Source organism: Vulpes vulpes, chromosome 4 (genome assembly GCF_048418805.1).
Source record: "Vulpes vulpes isolate BD-2025 chromosome 4, VulVul3, whole genome shotgun sequence".
Classification (NCBI taxonomy): Eukaryota; Metazoa; Chordata; class Mammalia; order Carnivora; family Canidae; genus Vulpes; species Vulpes vulpes.
In genome coordinates this window covers 2,112,824-2,133,042 of record NC_132783.1, presented here as the reverse complement: position 1 = coordinate 2,133,042, position 20,219 = coordinate 2,112,824, and the positions used below count along the sequence as shown (strand labels likewise).

General features: G+C 42.0%; 1 pseudogene; it reads right to left on the bottom strand.

Annotated features, from left to right (window-relative positions):
• Positions 1-4,949: 4,949 nt before the first annotated feature.
• On the bottom strand, positions 4,950-7,105 carry LOC112934928 (lanosterol 14-alpha demethylase pseudogene; annotated as a pseudogene).
• Positions 7,106-20,219: the final 13,114 nt, after the last annotated feature.

Genomic DNA, 20,219 nt, shown 5'->3' with positions numbered 1-20,219 from the left:
ATCTGACTCCATAGAAACGTGAGGAGCAGCTGAGGGCAACGACAGGCTGTGGAAGCCAGGTGTGAGAGCCAGCGGACCTCTCTATGCAGAGGAACTAGTTCTCGTCTCTTGCAGCAGGATGGCTGAGAAAACGGGACCAAGCTCAGGACTTAATAGTCTGTTTGGATAAACTTCAAAGACAGTTGCCAGTCAAGACAGTTCTATTATGCAGAAGTCAGGGCACTTCTTGGGAAAACCCAGGACCCTGAGAAGTGAGGTGGGTGAAGGCATCCAAGTGGATGCTGCTGAAGATGTTTACTCCACAGACCAAAGACTTTCTGAGCTTGAGGTCGTAGCCCGCCCCAGTCTGGTAAGGGCACATGCTCCCGCCTGCCCCCAGGCTGGGTGACAGTGCAGAGCTCTCTCCTCAGCCAGTAGGTGCCCCCATTTAAGACTTGTCCTATTTCCAGGCTTCTCGGTCTTGAATTAACTATACTGTGGGTTGAAGAAAGCTCAGCTGGAGAGGGGCTGGGACTGCATAGAAAAATGGACTACCTCAGAGGAGTTGCAAGAATTGACCTGGAGGGAATGGGAGGAGCTAGAGAAGCACATGAAACAAGAATTAGGATGAAGATAAGAGAGTCAGAACATAAATTAGGGGAGGATGTAATGGTTCCCACATTGGCTCCTTGGGTTGCAGGATAAGAGCTATCTTAAATTAATACAATGTAACACCCTGGTTGGGCCCCCAGGGGATGGTGTGAACTCGCTACCAGGATGTCTCCTAGAAACATGGAGAAAGCAATGGCTAATTCTGAGCCAAGTTGAGATGCAAGCATATTATTGTGGAGGAAAGGAGTAAAAGATGAAGGAAGTGGGTATGCTGGAATGGATGGATTATCTGTGGCTGGACAGTCCTCCAGATGATTCTGTTTCACAGCAGTGGGCCCACCTGACAAACCATCTAAGCAAAGCCATACAGACATGTAACTGGTGATGGGCACACGGGCCACTAAGTAGTTTGGTGGTGACTCTAGGCCACTAGTCACACTGGAAACAGTCTGTTGCAGTTTAGTTTGCTGAGGGCATGGGTGAGAAGAGCCTGAACCAACAGTGGCCTAGTGGCAGTGCCTAATTGCCAGAAGTCAGGGGGGTCACAATTACCATTATGACTATGAAAGTGAGAGTGGTCAGCCATTGGAGGGTCTGACCTGCGGAGAGTCGGGGAGAAGGTTAACAAAGTAGACCACCCTTGGAGTGAAGTTATTGGGTAGCCAGTAAGAGGGCTCGAAGTTTGTACCATTAGACAGGATCAAGGATGGATAACATGGAGGCTGAAGGATGATCGTCCAATAAAAAAATTGTCATCCGTTGCTCAGTTTACAAACCTGAGTCAGCACAATGCCTGGTAAACCTGGGTTTTGGAGGCAGCAGGTATTTCACGCCCAAGGATAACGTTCTGATCCATTTACCAGATGAGGCAAAGGCTACCTGTCGAGAGTAGGGCCCACGGCAGGAAAGGGCTCCGAGGCAGATTGAGATCTCAGTGGAAGCCGCCCTGCTTTCTGGGTCATTAGATAAACACTGTTGTATTAGAGATAACCGTGGGGGGAAAGGTGTCTTGGGCATTTGTGGCAAGCTGCAGTCGGAGAGTCCAAATGTATCCCCCTCCCTGGGGTTCTAGAGGACAGTCGTGTCATCCGCGCTTACGGGCTTACACACTCCTGGATGGACTCTGAATGGCGAGGACTCTGAAGCAGGTCTAGTTAGCACCACAGCGAAATGCCGCTGTGAGCAACAAGTGAATGCTCCTTGCTTTACGAGGCGGGTCAAACCAGCCATTCTAGAAAGATCAGTGGTTCAGTCTCAGCGGAATAGACCTACGTTCTGGGAGCGGGTTTGCCCTTCCGTCATTTGTAGGGCCTCATCCAACGTCATCAGTACCTGAGGGCTTGTGGCATGTTCAGTTTACTGAGATAGGGCACCACGTAACCTATCAGGTCGGGGAATCCTCTCTACAGCAAAGGGGCAGGAATGGGCCTATGACTATGGGATCCAAGGATGTCACATACCGAGCCACCCAGAAGCACCTTCCCTGAGAACGTGTTGTCACGGTGTGCTAAAGACACTGAGGATTTGGTATCATCCAAGTCAGATACTCACTGAATCAAGGGTGTTTCTGTTCCATTGTGTTCCCAATAGACAACCCCTGTGAGGTGCTTGGATAGTGTGGCATTTTTGACTTTTTATGTCCAGAGACCAAGAGGAGAGAAGAAATCCGTTGGGGCAGAGATCAGTGGCTCTTTGAATCAGGAGGAAGTAGGGCTGCTTTCACATGGTACAGGAATATGAGTGGAATCCAGATGATTCACTTGGGCTTCCTGGGTGTTCCTTTGCCCACTTGTGACCATAAGTGGATATTTTCAAACCACCCCAGCCTGTGAAGGAGATGAGGGTCTGGGTTAAGCCACTGAGACCAGCAGAGGTAGTAGTAGTAGGCAGCACCTAGGGTCTGCCCCGCTCTGGACCAAGCCCCCCCCTCCCGAGCAAGCATCCATCTGACGACCAAGCAACTGGTTTGGCTATTTTGGCTTGATGCGGCCCAACCATGACAAATAGCTATTAAGCTAATCCCTCTGTGCAGAGTCTAGGAGCTGACATTTAACATGGGGCAAATATATTTTTCTCCTCTTCATTTTGGTCATGGTTTGGCAAACTTTGCTGGAATATTGTAATGATGTGCGTGAGGGCGACCTTTGTGAGTCACCTACAGGCTTCTGCTCATGCGGAATGTATTCCCCCATTTCACAACCCGAACAGACCATAGCGCATGCACGCCTGCGCTTTACAGGATGATCCTGGTTACTTATTTTCCTAATGGGAACAATTCAAAGGATGGAACTTAATATATTCAATCCTTAATCATATTTTGTGGGATCAGACAGCACAATGATAAATTAGACACATCGAGGCATTTTTAAATAAGAAATCAGAGTGGAAGCAATATTATATAAAGGCCAGAATGTCTCTGATAAAGAATCTTTGTGGGAAGGCAAAATAATATGCAACCTGCAATATGTTGATTTTCCTGTACTGCGTTGAGAAACCTAGCCACACGGCCTGTCCAGACTCCATTCTTTCTCCTCCACTCAGGGCATCTGCAGGGCTCCTGGGTCCCATCCCGTCCCCGTCCCTGCCCCCACCCCTGTGTGGTGACTTGTAAAATCTCTTAGGGCAGTTGGGGGTGGGGGGGGGGCAATTGTAAGGCTCATCTTGTTTTTTTCTTATCTCTTAGGAATCACCATCCCCTTCATTAATTGATGTTCTGTGTCTTAAGGATTATTATTTCATGCATTTTGTCCTCCCTGTTGTCGTCCCCCCCCCCCCTTTTTTTTTTCAGCTGAGTAAATCTGGTTTCTGTTATTCCATTTGGCCTGAAGTGCAGTAACTAATTCTGTAGAGCTGACTCTTCTTTGATCTATTATCTTCCATCCATGTTTATAAGGAGTCTTCTAGTATTCTTCTTAATCTCCCAAGGAAGAAAGGGACGGCAAAAAGCTACTTGTATTTTTACCTATTCCTAACTCTGTTAACCTAGTTATGTTAGTAATCTTGCCATCAAACAATCTCATCAGTGTAAGATAAGAGTAATTTTATAAGAAGAGTAATTTATAAGATAAGAGTAATTTATACTACTAACTTTACATTTAGGTGATGTAAGTTACAGAAATTATATTCATCGCAGGTTTAATATAAGTACGTGTTTTTACTTGTCAGGAGACATTGTGGCAACCAGTCATCTTTGTTGTGGTTTTTTCTCCCCCCCCCCCCCCCCCCCGAGATAATTTTAATGTGAAAAACTCTTCAACAGCAGAGATTTTGCTTTCACAGATAGTTTAGTATACGTCCTCCAGCATCTTTCCCTTATACGTCAAGGAAACTATTTTGCCCTCATCTAGTGAAAACAGACTAACAGACTACAGGGTTAAATACAAGTATATAGTCAGGTCCCAGTTACAAGCTGAGTTGATTCTTGAACACAGGCTTCACACAATGTGACCAGTGATACTACTACCAAGAACCTTGCTTCATATTACTCTTACGTTAAAGCCAGAGTTCCTGATTTCTGATTTTTTTTTTTTTTTTTAAGGTTGTTAGCTTAAATTAAGTTTAAATAGAATAGCAGAGACATCCCTAATTCGATTCTGGAGAAGAAGCAAGAAACCACCTAAGAGCCAAAGTGAACAAAAATGATAAAGGGCTTTATTTTGGGCTTTCACACACACGTGACCGTGTGGAACTGGATACAAATTTATAAAGTAGATAAGTATGTTAATATTCAGCAATTAGATCAAGTTACATGTAGAATCTTTAGTATTAATAATTATTTTTTAGGAAATATAATTATTAAGTCGTCAGATCTTTCAATTTCCTAGAGACTTCTAGTTAGAATTTCAAAGGACATTGTTCTACAACATAGCTCCATCATTGCTGAGTATCATTGTAGCAGAACAATTGATGGGATTGATTCTCTATCCAAGGCTTTAAATGTGAGTTTGTTCCCTCCCCACCCACACTCGCTCACACACACAAACATCACCAAGTAAATAGCCCAAGGTTTCCAAGAAACCCAGTGGGCCTTTATGCTTGCAGATCTAGTCCAAGATCTGAATACCCTGAACTTACTTGCCAAGAGCCATATATGTATGTTGTTAGGGTTAATACATGGAAAACTGTGTTTAGAATCTGTCAATTACCAAGATCTCCCTAATTTTCCACTATGAGCCTGATTTCCTTAAATAAAGCATGTGTGGTTAAGTATCTATTGTAAGACTTAGGAAATATCTGGAATGCCATTAGATTTGCTGGAACCATTCAGTTAAGAAACTATAAAAACCTTAATTTCAGCCAGCTGTCTTAAAATTACACGCCCCAAAAGATGACACCGGGGGTTTCATAAATGTCATTCTCTACCAGTGCTTTTGTGGCTTACATTGATGGGTCACATAGCAGTTCCTTGCAGCCTTTTTCATTTTGATCTTCGTTTGTATCAGGTTTTCAGGGGTGTGGATCATGGTTGTATGATTCATAGTGGAAAAATATCCATCAATAAGGTCAAATTCATGTAATGAAGCAGAGTGGGCCAAATTATCTCGATTTGAACATAAGCAAAATTCTCCCCAGTACAGTGATTACGCCCAGCTCCAAATGGCAGGCAGGCAAGCTTCCTTCCTGATGCTGGATTGTCCCGTAAGTAGCAGTCAATTCTGCCCATGAGCAAGTCGCTTTAGCTCCTTCAGCTGGAGGATCTAAATTGAAGGAGGCAGATCTTTGAAGACTGTCTCCTGTTCTAAATAACATTTTTCTTGAGGTGTTTTGTCTCTGGCCAAAAAGAAGCCATCCCGGCGCTCATACTTGAGGACGTGTGCTGCGCCGCCAAGAGCAGTGCAGTAAGCATCCCTGCTACTTCATCATCTGTCAAAGGACGCCCATCCTCTAAGTAGAATCTACTAAAGTTTGGAGAACGTCATCAATTTTTCCTGCTGACTCTCTGTGTTTCTGGATTGCTTTATAGAAAATATTCTTGATCTCTCAATGAGCTCTGTCCCTGTGTCTGAAACTAGGTAAAGGGAGCCAGTCAGGCAGCCAGGCCACATGGCTGAAACCATCCAAATCTGCAAATAGTTGTGCCACTTTCTTTATTGAGTTGGCTTCTGATTTCTTCCCAGGTAAACAATGGCTGGCTGTTAAAATTATGAGCTCAGAAAGAGCTTCAAACAGTTTTTTTTTTTCCTCCACTTCCTTTTTCCCCAACTTGGAAAGTATTCTTTTGTTTCTTTTTCAATTATAGAAATGTGCTGTCCATCGTGGGCTATGTTAAGGCCACCGTTTAACATTTTCTTCTGCTCCCCACCCCCCCAAAAAAAAACTGGATTAGCTATATCCTATGTGACTTCCTTTCCTTTTTTTTTTTTTTTTTTTTTTAAGATTTTATTTATTTATTCATGGGAGACACAGAGAGAGAGGGGGGCAGAGACACAGGCAGAGGGAGAAGCAGGCTCCATGCAGGGAGCCTGATGTGGGACTCGATCCCAGGTCTACTAGGATCACGCCCTGGGCTGAAGGTGACGCTAAACCGCTGAGCCATACAGGCTGCCCTGTGACTTCCTTTCCAAACACAGTTGTGAGACCACCGTAGACACTGTCTGCATTCAGGTCCTCAATTTTACCATTAAAAAATAGTGCAGCAGCATCACTGCCCAGAAGGTAAGTAAACGGCTTGCCCACCATGGTGAGACTAAATACAGTCCATACTTCTCTTGCATTTCCTAAGAATTGAGCTGGACTTTCCCCAAATGCTATGGCACATCCAAGGAACAGAGTTGGAGAGAAAACACATTGTGGACTTGCCGTGGCCAGCGGGGGGCCAGGTGACTGAGTGGAGTGGGCCAAGCATGACGGCTCCCGCGATCGGCGGGGGACATTAGAGGCCGAGGTCGCTGCTGGTCTTCCCAGTAGAAGCGACCAGAGGAAACAGCAAATGGGGGAATGGAGTCCGCCCAGACCCCCGGGCCTCCTGATCTTCGATTTAAAAGAAAAAAGAAAAGCTTTTTTAAAAGCCACATTTCCATATTCAGTGAAGAAAAGTCCTAAGGCTGATTTGGTGAGAATTCTGTAGTTTCAATGCATCTTTTAGGGAGCATTTTTTTATTATTTCTATACCCTAAAAAGTTAAGTTCTATGGCTGTGGTGTCCGAGAGGAAGGGATAAATAGAGCAGCACTCAAGATCCTCGGTGGGTTTCAGTGTTAGAACCCAAGACCCTCTGGTTCTTCACCCTACTCAGGAGTCTTCCGTAGATCACTGGCTCAGTTTATCCAAACGATTTAAGTGCTGTGCCTTTATTCTTCATTTTTTATTTTTTTAGAACTGCATATAGCTGTGTCTGTTTTTTAACAGGAAGTGAATACTATATATACAGAATAAAGTCTGTTAACTTCATCATATGTACCAGACTCCAGGAGGATCTTTAGATTTTTGGGAGCATCAAGAATCTGAGTGTGGTAGGCAGATGCTGGCTTCTCAGAGACGTCGGGGTCTTCTCCCGGGGACGCTGAATATGTCATGCTGCGGTGCAAGGAGGAATTAAAGCAGCAGGTGGAATTAAGTTTGCTAACAGCCAAAATCTGGGGAGTATTTTGGATTGTCTGGATGGGCCTAATGCCATCAGAAGGGTTCTCAACGTTGGCAGAGGGAGGCAGAAGAAGAGGTCACGGTGTTGTGACACGAAAAGGACTGCAGTCCCCCTTGCTGGCTCTGAGTAGGAGGGAAGGGGACCATGAGCCAAGGAGTGTGGGCAGCCTCTAGACGCCAGGAAAGGCAAGGAGATGGATTGTCCCCGGGAGCCTCCAGAAAGGACATGACCCCACCTGTGCCTTGATTTCAGCGTAGGGAGACCTGTGTCTGACTCGGAACCCACACAACTGCAGGGCAGTAAACTTGCATTGCTGTAAGCCACGAAACTGGTGGTGATTTGCTAGGGCAGCAACAGAAAACTCCCTGACTGCCTTCTCTCTGAAACCTCACTTTGGCCTGTTTCGGGGGATAACAGGATCAAATGTGTTCACACACAGGAGTTCTTATTTCCAAACAGAATTTGAATTCTCCCAGAGTTCGCCAAACCATAAGTTAGGTGCAGAGATTTGTAGCAGTACAATTCCTCAGAAGGGAAAAGTGGAGAGTGGAAAACGTGAAGTCCTCGACAACATTAGCGCGCGGTCCGAAAGCGTTTGCCTTCGTGTCATTAGCGCTGCCTCGTGAAAGGCTGACCCCTTTGGACACTGTTACCAGGCCACAGCGAAAAGAAATGTTAAATCGTTGGTACCGGCGGCATCGTGGCTGTCGTGTTGGCTTCCGGAGTTCTTTATTCAGTCCTGCCAGGAGCTTTTTGTAGACTTGGGGCTCAGTCCTTCATGAACTCTCCTAACGAACTCATTCCGACCACTGGGGAAGTAAGATTTCATTACTCAGGAATTTCCCTGGGCTGGATGTGTGTGAGCACCGCGTGTGGGTGAGTAGAAGACCCACAGGGAGAGCAGGAAGGCTCGGGGGGCGGTGTTCGTGCCGGAGACCCTGAGGACGTCGGCGCGGGCTCCCACCAGCCCATGGGATCTACCAGTTGGAGGGCATCGCCCTTTTTGTGCAAAACCTCAGATAGAAAATATAGTAAAAATAGCAACAGACTTTTTAAATAGCCCATGCAGCTGTACAGAGAAAAGTTTTACATAGTTGATGCCAGAAATGACCACCATGTAGTAGAATCAAATGGCAAATACGCAGGCTGCACTCCTGCTGCTGTTGGAAAATTTAATTCACATGTTGCCTGTGTAATGGCTTTATACATTTATATATTGCTTATTATACAAGGTTAGTATAAAGGATTCTTTGTTTATTTGATTCTAATCTTTGATATCAAGTTTTTCTTAACCTCTGAGAGAAGAAAAAAAATTTTTTTTTATTTTATTCATGAGAGACACACACAGAAGGAGAGGCAGAGACACAGGCAGAGGGAGGAGCAGGCCCCATGCAGGGAGCCCCATGCGGGACTTGATCCTGGGACCCCGGGATGACGCCCTGAGCCAAAGGCAGACGCTCAACCGCTGAGCCACCCAGGCTGCCCAAAAAATGTTTTAAAAACACAAGGAAAGGGGTGCCTGGGTGGCTCAGCCAGTTGCGCATCTGCCTTCTGCCCAGGTCATGATCTTGGAGTCCCAGGATCAAGCCCCAGGTTGGGCTCCCGGGCCAGGGGGGCCTCTGCTTCTCTCCCCCCCCCCTGCTGCTCCCTCACTTGTGCTCTTTCTTACTCCCTCTCAAGTAAATAAATACAATCTTAAAAAAAATAAAAGCCCACAAGGAAAGCAGGGTTCACACAGTCTGTGTAGTTTTGACCTTTAAGGATGTGGAGCAACTGCTGTCCAAGCCCATGAGTGTACAGTGCACTGGATGAGCTCATCGGATTATCTTCCTTTGCTGATGGGATCTCTATTTTTAAAATGAAATGTTGTACTTAATGGCATTAGACAATCCCTAAAAAATAGAGTTACTGAAGCTTTGTTGGATAAAAGAAAAGTTTAAAGAAAAGATTTTTTTTTTTTTCCTCTAGAATTTCAGTCTAGTATGCCGCCCAGGCTTCTCAACCCAGCTTTGAACTTGAGTCTAAAGAAAACGTTTGATCTTCTTTGTCTTTCAACTTGACAAAATGTCCTTCTTCTTTGAAATCCCCGTTTTGTTTTATGTGTGCTTGTCAATGTGTTTTAGAAATGAAAAGCTCTTGGGGGCAAGGCATGAGTCTTTTATGTTTGACCTTTGGACATCCTCCTAAGTGCCTACTCCACCAGGTTGGCGTTCCAAAAATATTGCTCATTAAAATTCTCATTCTTCCTGTACTGGACGGGAAGTGATGGTAGTAGGTGTTGGATGGAGCTCCTTCACGTGGAGGCTTCTGTAGACAAACACACTCCTTCCCTTCAACAAATATTCTGGAGGCCCTTCTGCAGGGCAATAATTTTTTTTCTTTTAAGATTTTATTTATTCATGAGAGACAGAGAGAGAGAGGCAGAGACACAGGCACAGGGAGAGGCAGGCCCCATGCAGGGAGCCTGATGTGGGACTCGATCCCAGGTGTCCAGGATCACGCCCTGGACTGAAGGCAGGTGCTAAACCGCTGAGCCACTCGGGCTGCCCATGTGCGTTGAAAGATGAACTGACAGCCAACATGACCAAGTTGTGCGATTGATACATAAGAAACCTAAAAAGTGATCTATGGATTAAAAAAAAAATTGATGGGGCAGCCCGGGTCAGCCTAGTGACCAAGGCTGAACCCCATGAGTCTTTCCTAAGCACTACCAGCCCGAAATGCCCCCTTGGTGTGTGGGGTGCGTAGACAGGGCGGACGGGTGAAGAAGAGCGGAAATAGGAACCAAATGGTCTTGACAGGGAACAATACAGGAAAGAAATATAGTTTATTAAAATTTGGTGTCCCGTTGAGTCTACATAGAAAGGCAAGGACAGCCCCGTCCTTGTTCTAAAGGATCTTCTCCAACTCAAGACTAACTTTTGGTAGGCGGCCTCTGATGTCGCCTTCATTTTTGTTGAAATAAAATAGGAGTATGACTGTTCTGATTTTAGATCAAACGACTTGCCCCTTGGCTTTCTGCCTTGGCTGAAAACCTATTCCAGCTGAAAACTCACCATTCGAAAGAATGTACTAGCTGCTAAGCCCGTCATTAATCAGCAAGGACCTAATGGTGTAGTTCAAGCAAATGCATTTGCATAGCACTTTAGACTACGTCTTGAGTGATAAAGCATTCACTGCTAAAATCAGATTTTTTTTTTCCTCCCTGGCGTTTGTCATTTACTCACTTTTCATTTTAAAAAGGCCCTTATTTTGGCTGGCCTCAGAGTTCCACTCCTCCGCCTGCTGATGTCTTCTGCTACCAGAGTGCAACGCTGCTGGCGACCTTCATTTATGCTTTCAGGCATGAGTTCAATCTAGAAGCAGACGTCAGAGCACCCTGCTACCTTAGCAAGCTGCATCACGACACATGATTTTAAAGGATAACTAAAGAGTTTCGTTCTTAACACTGCGGGAGGCCCTCATGACTGCGGCGGACACGGAGAGACCCGCTGCCGTGACCAGAGGAAGAACTGGGGCTTAACGCCAGCCTGGCCTGGCTTTCACCCTTCCCTTGTGCCCACTTCTCAGAGACTACCTGCAGCGCTGCGCGCAGGGCTCAGCTCCCTATCTGCGTGCTTGGCTTATCTTCTTCAGTAGTTCACATTTTTCCTTTGGCTTCCATTGTATCACCCTCTTCCAGTTTTCCTCTGGCCTCACTGACCGTCCCTTCCCCATTCCCCATTCCTGGCCCTTGCTCCCCGGTGAGAAGATCAAAAGAAAAATATTCAAAATTCATTTTAGCAACCGAAAAATACACATTTTGAAGGGATATAGGTAAACTAGCTAAATTAATGCTTACCTGTTCATTTGATTGCACATATTAACAATCATGCATTAGTAGAATGATATATTAATGTAGAGCTATTAATTTTTCCATTCTCATATTACACAAAACAATTCTATGCAAAATCTTCACTTGTGATCTTCAGTATCAGTCTCTGTTATCAGCAGAACGACTTTCAAGTCCTTGAATATAGTTTTCCTGAATGCATCCATTTAAGATTTTGCCCTTTTGGAACTTTGAATGATATTATCACTGGAAGCGTTATCATCCCATTAGGGATTTTGTAGGACAGTATTTGCACAACATCAGGGCAGCGATTTTTTCATTTGTCTTGTAGATGCATATTCATGATCTCCACAATGTAATCTAATCAGTATCTTTAAAGAATTTCGATAGGGATATCTAATTGTGAGGTCCTACCTTCTGTAATAATTAAATCGATATTTCATTTCTAGGCCTGCAATTTATGCGAGGTGTCTTCCATCAGCACGTAAAACTAGAATTAATTGAAGTCCTTTGTGCCTGGATATAAGGTCAATTTCCCTAAATAATATTTTGATTTTCAAATAGAGTTATCTGCTAATCTGAGTTTTTGGTGTCCTTGAGATTTGTTTGCTGTTATTTTGCAGAGAAATTGTTGATTTCTGGTTTAAAAATGCAGTATTTAATATGTTGAGTTATCATATTATAATGCCTTATATTATAATGCCTTTTGTTCCTTGAAGTTCAGCTTCTAAATCTCTACATTCTATTTATAAATATAGCCAATGTTAGCAATCATTTTTTAAAAATTTTTTATTTAAATTCAGTTTGCCAACATCTAGTATAACACCCAGTGCTCATCCCATCAAGTGAACAATCTCTTTTAAGGAGTTTTTTGAAAAATACTTGTTTCTGTTCATAAGCTCTTAGTTAATAAAACATCTTCAAATATCTTTGTTTTATTTTTTAAAGATTTTATTTATTCATGAGAGACACACACAGAGAGGCAGAGACACAGGCAGAGGGAGAAACAGGCTCCATGCAGGGATCTCTATGTGGGACTCGATCCCAGGACCCTGGGATCATGACCTAAGCCAAAGGCAGATGTTCAAATACTGAGCCACCCAGGCGTCCCTTTGTGTTATTTCATTTTAAAGATAAACATCTTCAAATATTTTAAACAGCATTTAAAATTTAACTATCTAATTTCATTTTGTACTATTTTACCTAGCTTTAAAAGTTAAACATTCCCAAGTACTAAAAAAAAGTGTATAAATCTGACAAATGTGTACATATGATGAAACTCAAGTTTCAGATGTTCCAATACTATAATGTAGTAAAATGTAAACTCCAAATCCCAAAATATAATTACTCAGTATGGATCTTAAGTTGTCACTCAAATAGGTCTAATTTTCTCGATCCTTACAAGCACATTACATCACTATATATGCAGAGTTCTTTCTTTCTTTCTTTTTTTTTTTTTTAAGATTTATTTATTTATCCTAGAGAGAGAGAGGGAGAAAGAATCTCAAGCAGACTCAGCTGAGTGCACAACCCTGAGATCATGATCTGAGCCAAATCGAGTTGGTGGCTTAACCGACTGAGCCACCCAGGGGACCCGCAGATTTCCTTCTCAACCCAAAAGCAAGAGAATTCCGGTTTTGATTCTCTAATCTTCTTAAACTCAATTTTATGTCTTACTGGGATTGGTAAATAAGTGTTTATTTAGGAGGACAGTTACTGGGGTTATTTTAATATGCATCCTTATCTGGGTTTTATGACCTGCCTAAAACCAATTTGTTATTTTTGGCAAATGTTTATTGTCACTTATTGTCACCAGGATATAACGCAAACAAGCGTTAGGCTAGCTTTACCCGGCACAGCGATGTCTCTTAGTGAGCGACCACATCACAGGAATGCCACCTTTTCTGTACGTCTCTTGAAGTCACGGCTTTGTTCTTTTTGGTGCTCAACAGCCTTTTTTTTTTTTTTTTTAATTAATTTATTTTTTTTATGATAGTCACAGAGAGAGAGAGAGAGGCAGAGACACAGGCAGAGGGAGAAGCGGGCTCCATGCACCGGGAGCCCGACGTGGGATTCAATCCCGGGTCTCCAGGATCGCGCCCTGGGCCAAAGGCAGGCGCCAAACCACTGCGCCACCCAGGGATCCCTCAACAGCCTTTTTATAGCAAGGCTTACCTTAGGCCAATTTGGCAACGCTCTTGTGTCAGGATTTGGCTAATCTTCTGAGATTCCAGCAACCAAGAATCTTCAGAACCAGCAGCTGGACAGGAGATCACTTTGGGATCCCGTCTAGGGTGCTACCCCTAAATGTACAGGTTACAGGACTCTGGATTTTCATTCAACCAAATGTGAGGAAATAATCTTTATAAGATTCTAAACAGTCTAAGTATTCTAAGCAGCTCCGTACCTATCCTGCATGTCACTAATTTTTGCCAGTGAGAGGCCTATTTCCTACATGCATCATGTGAATTATCAAAGCCCCAGCTATTGCTCAGAGCCACACCCAGTTGACCTGCCTTTGTCAGCCACCCGAAGAGTGTGAACTTTCCAATTAAATGATGGCTGACCACGTTTGAAATGTAAATTCCTGATACGGGCAACTGGCCTTTCCTAACATAAATTTATATCACATTGGTTATGTTCAACAATTTAAAATAAATTATAGGAGCGCCTGGGTGGCTCAGGTTAGGATCCCAGGGTCCTGGGTTTGAGTCCCGCGTCGGGGCTCCTCGCTCAGCAGGAAGCCTGCTTCTCCGTCCCCCCATGCCTTTCTCCCCCTGCTTGTGCTCTCTCCACCCCCTCTCTCAAATAAATAAACAAAATATCTTTAAAAATAAAAAGTTATAAATATAGCTGTGGAAGATGCATACTCATTAAGGAAGTCACTTACCATCCTAGTTGATGCACTAGCATCATTCTAGCCACGAGGCCGTCAGCCGGCGCGCCGGGAGGTGCTGAGCTTCTCCTATGGCTGCTGCCCAGTGACTCTGCAGGTCAGAGTAGATTCATAGCTTTGTTGTTTGGATTCGTATTAAATACGCTGCATAGTTCCTTCTTGTACTCCTGGAGGTCAGCATATCTATCCAGCTTGATCACTTGACTGCATTTTCCATTTTGGGGGCTCTTTGGGATCTCAGGAATGCAAATACCTTTCTGTTTAAAGATCTTTCGATTTGATCGAATCCCTTCTTCTTACGTGTAATCTCAGGATTCTTAAACTCTTGTGGATATTTCTATGACTTCTACATATTCCTCGTGGCTTTGACTTTTGATAACAACTCGTGAGGTCACTGTGCTGATATAATTGTTATTATGCCCCATCCTGTGAGACACTCCATATAGCAATGTCTTCTTTTCTGAGCGATCATTTTTAGAAAGAAACCAGGTTATATTTTCGTATATATGGTATGTAGCAAAAGTCCCCCAAATTATATATCCAGCCCTAACACCTCGCTTCTTGCCCCTTTATCATACTTTCTTCATGCAGTGTTTGTTAAAATTGAAATTAGATCTTTCTCCTCTGCCCAAAACCCTCCAACATGTTCTTACCACACATAAAATAAAATCCAAACTCCTTACCTCATCTTTTGAGACCTTTGCAGATACTCTGACCTCATCTTCTAGCCCTTTCCTTACCCCATTAAACACCAGCCAGAGAGCTTTTATTTTCCTCAAACTCACTGAGCTGATTTTTGTCTCAGGGCCTTTGCCCTAAGTCTTCCCTCTGAACAGGGCATCATTTTCTCTTATTATAAGAACAGTGATTCTTTTTGGATAATTAGAATTTCAGTGTAAATGTATTCTCCCTAGATAAATACCCCCCTGCCCATCTAATCTAAAGTAGCCTCTAGTCACTCTCTTTCATCTCACACTGTTTTGCTTCTGTCCATTACACTTAGCAATATTCACCTTTATCATGTTCCCCTTGGCCCCTGTGATAAAGACCACCATTCACCTGTCAATGCATTTTTTTATGCCTTCATAGGTTAGGGGGCCCAGAAAAGATTATTCAGAGGCCACATTTTCTTGATATTTCATTTTTTAGTCTAGTCTACACATTTAACTAGTATTACATTTATTAATATGGCAATTTTAATCACATTATTTTAACCACTTATTTACGTTTCTTTAAACATTCCAAATTACATTTAAACATCTATATTAAACTCCTTTTAAAAGAAATCCATATACTTACTAACAAACAAAACCTCCCAAGTACTTAATAAATTCTTGTAAATCTAGAAAATTAAACATACACATACATTGAATCTTACATTCTTGGAAACATTCCAGTATTGTTTATGAAACCAGTAAAATTGTAATGTAAACCCCCAAATCTAGCTCAACTATCATTTACACATTTTCTATTAGCATTAGAAAATTAATCAAAGAAGGAAAACTCCCTTAAGCCTAAAATACCTAATATACACAGATTTTTTTTTCCTTCACCCAAAAATGTTAATATTGCAGATTTTGTTTACTTCATAATTTCGGTAGTTTTTTTCAGCTCTTCCAGCCTTCCCTTACTTCATAATTTTGATAGTTTTTTCAGCTCTTCAACCCCAGGAAGAGCTGAAACTGTATATAATGTCACACAGTTTCGAGGTTAGCACCCCAAGTGATTTTCAGGGTTCATTTCTCAGCTGGCTGAGGTCGCGTACCAGGAAGCAGTCTGGGCTGGAGGTAAGGTCTTACACCGCAAATGTGCAAGGTGACCTTTTTGGTTTTTATGTCACCACCTGTCCAAGCTTTCAAGTTATGATGCTAATGATCTCCAGATGGGGCACCCTTGACATCTATTCCTTGGACTCCACTTACACATTACCTCGTTCTCGCATATGATGAATTTGCACCCCTCTCACAACCTTTGCAGCCAGTTTTCTTCTCTATTCTATGTGAATTGTTTCTTTCTTTGCCTTCTAAAGTATTTAATTGTCATCTGATTGGATCCTGCATTTGTTTTAAATATTTTCCTCGCTCCCCTTCTAATTTCAAGGTCACAGTAATATCACCCCAAGGCAGAAACATGAAAGCAAATCTATCTTTTCAGCCACCTTCCCCATATCACCTCTCTTGATTTTATCATTGATCTTGAATTTATCCTGTTCTTCTCGTTGTCACTGCCATTGCCTCGTTCAGGTTTGATTTTTTTCCCCTCACTTGGACTCTTGTTCTTCTCCACAACTATTCAGCCTCCCTTAGCATTCCACACATCTGTCACAGTGATTTTTCTTAAGTGCAAATCTGCTCATATTATTATGCTTAAAATCTTTTCATAGTTGTAGGTAACCTTCAGGATTAAGTTGAAACTTCTCAGCATGGCGTTTTCATCCATTTATTTTCCATCCGTTCTCTATCCATCAATAGTTCCTACTCACTCCTGGGTGTTCTGTTTTCTCTCTCCTATTTCTGTCCATAAAACCTTGTTTATCCTTAAATTTTTCCATTCCCCTACTCTCCCTATCACTTTTCTTTGGGTAGATTGACCTATGTCCAGCTCCTCAAATATGCTACGATCTCTCACATCTTGGTTTTCTCCAGAAGTTCCTTCTGTCCAGAATTCCTCTCCTTCCTCAGCCACTGGACTACATTGTGCTCATTTCTTGAAGTTTAGCTCAAGCAACACTTTCTCTAAGATGTCTTCCATGATTTGATTCCTTATTTGGGATTACTTACCACTTTTTTTAAAAAAAGACTTTATTTATTTATTCATGAGAGATGCACAGAGAGAGGCAGAGACACAGGCAGAGGGAGAAGCAGGTTCCCTGCAGGGAGCCCGATGTGGGACTCCATCCGGGACCCCAAGATCATGACCTGAGCCAAAGGCAGATGCTCAACTGCTGAGCCACCCAGGGATCCCAGTTACCACTTTACTAAGCTTCCACGTATCCTTATGCATATATATATATATATAAAAACATTAACTACTGTGTTGTAATTCATGATTTTGTTGTCCATCTCTTCAAATTCATTGAGTTTTTATCTCTGTGTCTCTACTATATAGTACAAATTAGACATTCTAAAAACTTTCAAAATAGGTAAATAAATAAGTAAATTAAACAAACAAACAAATAAATAAATAAATAAATAAATGGCTGAGTGAATGAATACAAGGTGCTCATCTTTCAAGTTGATTATGTTTGGTTGCCAAGTCACTCCTAGGGATTATCTTTTGTTACTTGACAGTTCAAAAAATTCATCTTCAGCTAAGCTGTCAGGTTGGGTCTAAATCTGTCATTCAAAGCAATATATAGTGTGCAAAATCCTGAGGGAAAACTTGTATTCCTTTTTTTTTTTTTTTTTAAGATTTTTATTTAAGTAATCTCTTGACCCAATGTGGGGCTCAAACCCACAACCCCGAGATCAAGAGTCACACACTCTGCTGACTGAAGCAGCCAGACTGCTGAAAGCTTGTATTTCTTGAGAGCATTTAACAGAAGGACCAAAGTTGGACACTACTTTCTTCTTTATCATATATACATATTCAAAAGGCGTTAAAAAAAACTTTAAAAAATACAACAAAGACTCAGAAAGCCACACAAATCAAATATGTGGGTTAATGGATTATTATAAACCAAACAACCATGTCAAGAAGTAGAATTTTTCTAGTCACCCCAGAAAACCCTCCCATGTATTCCATCCTCATCAAAATTTGCTCCCACTCCCAAAAGTAGGTAATTATTTAGGTAATCACTTAGTTTTATTTTATTTTATTTTTTAGTAGTAAGTCTTTTTTTTAAAATTTCTATTTATTTATGATAGTCACACAGAGAGAGCGAGAGAGAGAGGCAGAGACACAGGCAGAGGGAGAAGCAGGCTCCATGCCGGGAGCCCAACGTGGGATTTGATCCAGGGTCTCCAGGATCGTGCCCTGGGCCAAAGGCAGGCGCTAAACCACTGCGCCACCCAGGGATCCCCATCACTTAGTTTTAAAAAGTAATTTTATTATCCCAACATGCATACCTAGATACTGTATTTTAGTTTTGCCCATTTTTTAAAACTTTGATATATCTTTTAAATGTCTTTCCATCTCTAGGCTCCTCTTCTACCCCTTTTATTTGCTGGTAACTTATCTGTTGAAGAATTAAAGCCATGTGGCATGCAGAGTTCACACCATCTGGATGTTTCTGATTTCATGTTCTCGGTGAGGCTCTGTATATTTTTGTGTCTTTGATGTTTCCTTAAATTGGCAGCTGGATCCAAAGGCTTGATCAGACTCCTATTTGATCTCTTTGGCAAGACTGTAGGTGGCCTTATGTTCTCTCACCAGGAAACACATTTTTGGTTGGCTTTCTTTTGGACGTGTCAGCAACCATTGATACACATGGCCTAGATCCATTAATTCATTAGACGTTGTAATTCTTTTTTTTTTTTTTCAATATACTGGAATAGTTTCATAAAGAGACACTTCCCTCCTTTACCTTAGGCTAACCAGTGGTACAGTTCATGTAAGAAATACATAATAAATGCTTGATTTTTCCCCTTCATTTTCTAGTTTTCAAATCAAACAGTTGATTTCCAGTTATCCTTTGAAACTGCCAAGTAGTTAATTTTCAAAAAAAACTCCTATCATCATGAAATTTTGGATTTAAACATGGTACAGTTTTAATCTATGCATTACTTACCTTTGTAGAAGCTCAAAGTAACCAATTGGCCAGCAGGGACCACTTCAGTTTGGCTTCCAAGTCCTTTGGATATGAGCCTAGTTTTCTTTGATAGCTTTCTTGCTATGTGGAATGATAGAATGTTCCAGGCTTCTCTAGCACTTTTCCTGCCTTGCATCTAAAATACCTTCCTTTAGTAAGAAATTATTTTTCAAAACTGTAATTTACATGCTAGAGATGCTTATTGCTACTGGAATGGTCACTGTTTCTGGCCAAAAAGACTCTTTATTTTTTAAAGGGCCAAGTTCTAGGAGTACTCAGTTTGTTATCCCAAGTGGACAGGGTTAGAAGGATTGGGATAAACTGCTTTCCCCTCCCCTAAATTACTGTTGGTAACTGAGAAATGATTGAAAATTCGCACCTCATCTTTGTCTACTTTTTAAAATATGAATGCATGTAGTAACACCATGCCCCAGACAGCTATCTCCATGGTCATTACCAACTTGTGCAGGTCAGAGGCTATCAAGTTTAGAGTGAATTTAATGAATAACATAGCCCAGGGTTATCTCAGAGGCTGTCTTAAAACTTGCAGAGCTTTGCGCTCCTGAGTAAAATTTTTCTGGAAGCCTCAGGGCAATGCTTCCTCATCGAGACCCTTAATATAAATTTGAATTAAATAAACATATACAGTGCAGAGGGGAGCAAGTGTTTAGCTCGTCACTTCATGAATACAAACAAACGTGACAGAATGAACAATTCTTGCCACGATCATTTTACCATTCATATGGTTTTCACTAAATAAATCTATTGTAAAGAAATCAAATTTCTCATTTGGAAGAAACTTCTCATTTCTTATACCACTGTTGTGTCCTTGAGGCAAATATAAATATCCAAATGAGAATCATTTTTTGACAATAGCCTGTACATTGACTTGAATCATATTGATTCTCAATTAGATGTTGAGATTGGTTGTTGAGTGAACACTAACAGCTGTGATTTATTAAGCCCCTACTAAGTGCTGGCTATTTTATACATGTTTTGTTTTGTTTCTATTATTCTCATAGTAACCCTGGAATATATGTAGTCATTCCTCCCTTTTAGGGGTTAGAAAATGGTGGGGCACATGGGTGGTGCAGTAGGCTAAGCATCTGACTCTCGATCTCAGCTCAGGTCTTGATCTCAGGGTCATGAGTTCAGGCCCCACATTAGCTTCCACAATGGGTGTGGAGTGTACTTAAAAAAAAAAAAAGAAAAAATGAAAAAATGAAAAAAAAAAAAACGGAGGACGGTGTATTTGAAGAAACATAGCTAGCAATTTTGGATCTGAGGATTAATTTTAGGGCTCTTTGCTTTCAGAGTCCCTGTTTTTACCTACCTTAGCACACAGCAAGCCAGGCTTTGACTCCACAAATAGAAGAAATCGCATCTCCTTTCATGAGTAAAACACGCATGGTCTTTGTAGACAATTTGTTATTAATGTCTCTTCTACCTCCTTGGTGCCACTGAGAGCAATAAAGGATAGTTGGAAGGTTTCAGCAAATTATGAGAGGGAATGGATCTTACTATTCTAAGTGGCTAGTAACTTCGAGTTAAAAACGGTTCGCAAACAT